The sequence below is a fragment of the Triticum aestivum genome, chromosome 6A, assembly GCF_018294505.1.
Source record: "Triticum aestivum cultivar Chinese Spring chromosome 6A, IWGSC CS RefSeq v2.1, whole genome shotgun sequence".
NCBI classification, from domain to species: Eukaryota; Viridiplantae; Streptophyta; class Magnoliopsida; order Poales; family Poaceae; genus Triticum; species Triticum aestivum.
In genome coordinates this window covers 281,008,104-281,014,007 of record NC_057809.1, presented here as the reverse complement: position 1 = coordinate 281,014,007, position 5,904 = coordinate 281,008,104, and positions in this window count along the sequence as shown.

Genomic DNA, 5,904 nt, shown 5'->3' with positions numbered 1-5,904 from the left:
AACTCCGTTCCGTTGTCACTCCGAACCTTCTTGATCTTCACGTCAAACTGATTTTGGGCCTTCCTAGCGAAGTTTCTGAAGATCTTCTGGACCTGCGACTTGTCATTAAGAAAGAACACCAACGTAAATCTTGAAAAATCATCAACTATAACTAGACCAAAAGAATTTCCACCGAGACTCTTGTAGGCGTTGGGACCAAAAAGATCCATATGAAGTAGCTCGAGTGGCCTTCTTGTGGTCATGATGTTCTTCACAGGATGCCTTCCTCCAACCTGTTTACCTGCTTGACAAGCACTGCAAAGTCTATCCTTATCAAATATGACATCGTTAACTCCAAGGATATGATTTCCTTTAATAAGCTTGTCAAGGTTTCTCATGCCAACGTGACCTAGTCGTCTATGCCACAACCAACCTTTTGAGGATTTAGCAACAAAGCAAGTTTTAGGTTGTGCCTTTTTAGAGAAATCGATAATGTAAAGATCACCTCTACGCATACCCATAAAGACCATTTTATGATTGTCTCGACGAAATACTTGGCAATCTACCTCAGTAAATAGGACATTCAAACCGAATCAGCAAGTCTAGATACTGAAAGTAAGTTGTAGCCGAGAGATTCAACGAGCATGACATTTTGATTGGAACTATCATGTGAGATGGCCACCTTACCAAGGCCAACCACTTTACCCTTTGAATTATCACCAAAGGTGACATATTTTCGAGGGCCATCATTTTCAGCAAGCTCACGAAACATCTCTTCATCTCCTGTCATATGATCAGTACATCCACTATCAAGAACCCATTCCTTTCCTCCTGATTCATATCCTCGAAGATTTGCCATAAGACCAAAATGTCTCATTGCATCATCAAGATCGAAGTCACTATCATCATCATCATCATCATAGTATCCATGTTCATCATGATCTTGTGACTCATCATTTCCTAGAGAGGGTAATTCATTAGATAAATGATCATCAAAGTGGTCACTTTTATGAATTCTTATAGCTTCGAATATGATATCACTAATGATTCCAACATCTCCTTTAGCATGCTTAAGATTGGTAAGTTCAAATAGACAATTACCAAAACTAGGATCACTAGAGTTCATCTTACTCAAGGCAATAGATTTATGGAGAATTTCATCCAAATTTTTCAAGGAATGATCGGGAAATCGTTACTCAAGAAATTTCCATATAGTATAGGCACAATTAAGAGTAGGCAAACTAGCAATCAAATTTTTGGGCAATCCTCTAATGATGAGCTCAATAGTTCTAAGATTGCGAATCATGTCAATATCTTCATCTAGGGTAGGATGCAAAGGATCAATATGAGGTGCACAAGGGCTAGCAATATACTTGTTCAAATGATATTGATTGAAAATTACAAGCATCTCATTTTTCCACTCATGAAAATACTCTCCATCAAGAATAGGCACTCTATGTCTAAGACTCCCTAAGGTAGACACATCCATCTTCCTCCAATGGTGATTAAACCAAGGCAATGGAGACAAAAGCTCTAATACCACTTGTACGATCTAGAAGTAGATGTGTCTAGAGGGGGGGTGATTAGACACTTAGTGCTAAAGTTGCAATTTTTAGGCCTTTTTGGTTTGAGTGGAGTTTTAGGCACAATTTCAACATACACAATACATATCAAGCAAGCATCCAAAGAGTATATGAGCAGCGGAATGTAAAGCATGCAACTTGCAAGAATGTAAGGGGAAGGGTTTGGAGAATTCAAACGCAATTGGAGACACGGATGTTTTTCCCGTGGTTCGGATAGGTGGTGCTATCCTACATCCACGTTGATGGAGACTTCAACCCACGAAGGGTAACGGTTGCGCGAGTCCACGGAGGGCTCCACCCACGAAGGGTAATGGTTGCGCGAGTCCACGGAGGGCTCCACCCACGAAGGGTCCATGAAGAAGCAACCACCCACGAAGGGTCCACGAAGAAGCAACCTTGTCTATCCCACCATGGCCATCGCCCACGAAGGACTTGCCTCACTAGCGGTAGATCTTCACGAAGTAGGCGATCTCCTTGCCCTTACAAACTCCTTGGTTCAACTCCACAATCTTGTCGGAGGCTCCCAAGTAACACCTAGCCAATCTAGGAGACACCACTCTCCAAGAAGTAACAAATGGTGTGTAGGTAATGAACTCCTTGCTCTTGTGCTTCAAATGATAGTCTCCCCAACACTCAACTCTCTCTCATAGGATTTGGATCTGGTGGAAAGAAGGTTTGAGTGGAAAGCAACTTGGGGAAAGCTAGAGATCAAGATTCATATGGTAGGAATGGAATATCTTGGCCTCAACACATGAGTAGGTAGTTCTCTCTCAGAAATAGGATGCTGGAAGTGTAGGCTTAGTCTGATGGCTCTCTCTACGAATGAAGAGGAGGTGGACGGGTATATATAGCCTCCACACAAAAATCCAACCGTTACACATGATTTACCAATCTCGGTGGGACCGAATCAACAAACTCGGTCAGACCGAAATAGGAAACCTAGTGATCGTTAGAGATTTTCGGTGGGACCGACTGGATCAACTCGGTGGGACCGATGTGCTAGGGTTAGGGTAAATCCAAAACTCGGTTTGACCGATTACTCAAACTCAGTGGGACCGATTTGGGTAATAAGTGAAACAGAGAGTTGGCCAAGCAAACTCGGTGGGGCCGATTGCATATCTCGGTGGGCCCGAAAATATTGCAATAGGTAACAGAGAGTTTGCAAGCCCATCTCGGTGAGACCGAGATCCCATCGGTGAGACCGAACTGATTAGGGTTTCTGGCAGTGGCTATGACAGGTGAAACTTGGTGGCGCCGGATAGGAATAATCGGTAGGTCCGAGTTTGGCTTTGGGTTTAGGTCATATGTGGAAGTGGGAAAGTAGCTGAGGATTTCTGAGCATATCATTAAGCACATGAAGCAAGAGGCTCATTAAGCAACACCTCATCCCTCCTTGATAGTATTGGCTTTTCCTATGGACTCAATGTGATCTTGGATCACTAAAATGTAAAATGAAGAGTCTTGAGCTTGAAGCTTTAGCCAATCCTTTCTCCTTAGCATCTTGAAGGATTTCCCACAACCTTTAGTCCATGCCACTCCATTGTTGAACTTATCTGAAACATGCTAGATAGAAATGTTAGTCCAACAAGAGATATGTTGTCATCAATTATCAAAACCACCTAGGGAGCACTTGTGCTTTCTAGTAAAGATCTTATCCTCTTTGTACAAGGGAGAAGAGGAGGAATTCCTCCGCGTCAACCCGCAGGGCGGATTTTCTATGTACAACCCTCCGAGTTGGGTAAGTGGACAATTGTGCTTGCCCATCCGTTTTATATTCCCATGATTAAATATGTAGTTTTCCGATTTCAACGCAGGAACTGCGTCAAGAAGTAGAGGATATAAACAGCCGCCCCCCACAGCCCAAGGATCCAGATCGGTCCCTCGATCCGTACTCCAAAGAGGACCCGGACATATCGGTGGAGCTGATTGACGGGGTGTTTCATCAGCTAAGCAAGGACAATACCTTGGTGGCCATTACGGCTGATTACCCAGGGTTAATCCTCGCCTCCCAGGTAACAGAGAGCGGACTCTCATCCCCTGGAGAAGGAATCCATTCTCACGCATTTTAGTTTTCCTGACAACGACCGTGTTTTGCAGGGGAGGTTTCCGAGGCGGGAGGCCGAACCTGCGGCGGCTAGCCAACGAGGGGCCGCAGGGCCCCATGGGGTAAAAAGGAATGTAGTCCGGACTGAGACGCCGGCGCAAAGGTATAGCGCACCCACTTTTTCCCTGGTGTTATTCCTTCAGGGCATATTAACGTTCGTGCTGTCTTCAGGACGAAGAGACCTCGCCGGACTACATCCGGAGAGGTTCCCAATCGCACCTCCACCAGCCAGGCTCCAACGCCTGGCCCGGAAACGGAAGCAAACACAAGGCGCGCACCGGATGCTCCTCCGACAGAGGATGCGGACATGCTGTCTGCCACCAATTCCGAGGTGGAGAGTGCCATGAACCACAGGCGTCGCCGGACAGTTCTTCGCGACGCTTGTTTCTCCCAAGAGGCATTAGATGCCTTCAATTCGGGAGATGCGTATCTCCGTGCCGCTCAAAATGGTTTAGCCAGAGCCACGAAGCAATATGTAAAAGACATACAGGTAAGAAAATTTTGGTAAATATATATATACTAGTAGCCCCCGAGACTTGAAACAGTTAGAGTAACTGATTTAAGGATCATTTGTTATGCAGGTTCTTACAGAGAAGAATACCGTACTGTCCTAGGAGCTGGAAGAGTGCAAAGCCCAACTGGAGGGCGCACTAGCCGCGGTAGGGGAGCCCAAAGAGACCCCCTCTGGTAAGATACACTTCGCAAGATTGATTAGTATCTTGCGAAGTGCGGCGTGGGTGTAAATCTGACAAATCATATTGCAGATGGCGCCGGACTAGATCCGGAGAGGCAACAACTCTTGCGCCGACTAAAGGCCGGTGAGAGTATGTTGACAAGGGTTAGGCGGGAGAAGAATGATCTTCAGGATGCCAACACCAAGCTGGACGTTGAACTTAAAGATGTTCGTGGCCAGCTATCGGACTCTACTAAGGAGAATCAGCGGCTCCGACGCGGCATATTTAGTAAGTGCTTAAGCGAATCTTTGAAAGAAAAGAGTTCGACGAGGAAGTCGACTAACAGAGTAATGTCTGTAGGTATGCTAACGGGTCGTCCTGCAGAGGAGATGCCCGGTTCTACGGGTGACCTTCTTCCCGAGCTCTCGCAACTGCACGAGCGAGTTCGGCAGGTGATGTGAGGCGTTGCCCAAGCCTTATGGCCTTCCCACTCCATGCCCGAGGGCCTTGGAGAGCTTTCGGAGAAGCTTAAGGGAGCTCGGCGGCGCTTCCGGTTGTGGAAGATATCGGACTGCCGACAAGGCGCTAGGGAGGTCTGGGCCATGGTGAAGACGTGGTACACGAAGTCTGACCCAAACCACATGGCCGAGGTCGGACCTGTGGGGCCTGACGGGAAGGAGATCCTTGTAAGCTTAGTGTACGGCCAAGTAGAATTGGCCGCAAAGTATTCCCAGCAGGACTGTAAGTTAGACATCCTGTTAGATGGTATTGAAGAGGAATACAATCAGTCAGAGCGACTATGTAATTTTTAATTGACATGTGTAATTCCTTCTAGCCGGATTGTAGATCGTTTGTCGTTGCCGACCTTTTCGCTTCAACCTCAGGACCTGACGGTCCGGAGTGTGTCCGAATACCCTACCGGTTATGTAAGAACCGGGGTATGCATGGAGATCAGGCGTAGGGGTCATTAGTGCTTTATCAGAGAAGTGCCGAACTAGTTATGTTATATTACATGGTTAGTAAGAAACATCTTCCAGAGAGAATAGTTCCGTTAGGGGTTCCTTTCTCTGGGAGGCATGCCCTAAAGTGCATGTTCGGACTGCAAACGCAGGAAAATCATCAGGGGGCATATATATAAATAAGTAAAAAAAGGTCATCTTTTAGTTCACCGGCCGAATATTCCCTTAAGAACGCTAGCTTTCGGCTTCACCCAGTCTGAGGTACACGTCCGGCTGATCCGGCAGTAACAATGGCAGAGGTGCTCCCTTTACCACCTAGCCAAACAATCGGGAACGTAGGGGTAAGCACAGGAGCCAGGCAACCCAGCTTAGCCAAAACTTAAGTCATATCGATGCATATAATGGTGAAGAAAAGGTACATGCGGAAGTTTGACACATGTGGTGGGCATGAAGCCCGTATAAATAAGCTTCTGTTAAAGAAGCCCCCAGGTTTAATGAGCGCGAGTAGCACGTCACTTGAGGAGCCTTTAAGGGCTATAAAAGAAAAGAGGGGAAGGAGAGAAATGTGAGACAGAAAATGTAAAAAATGGACAGAGGAGGGAGAC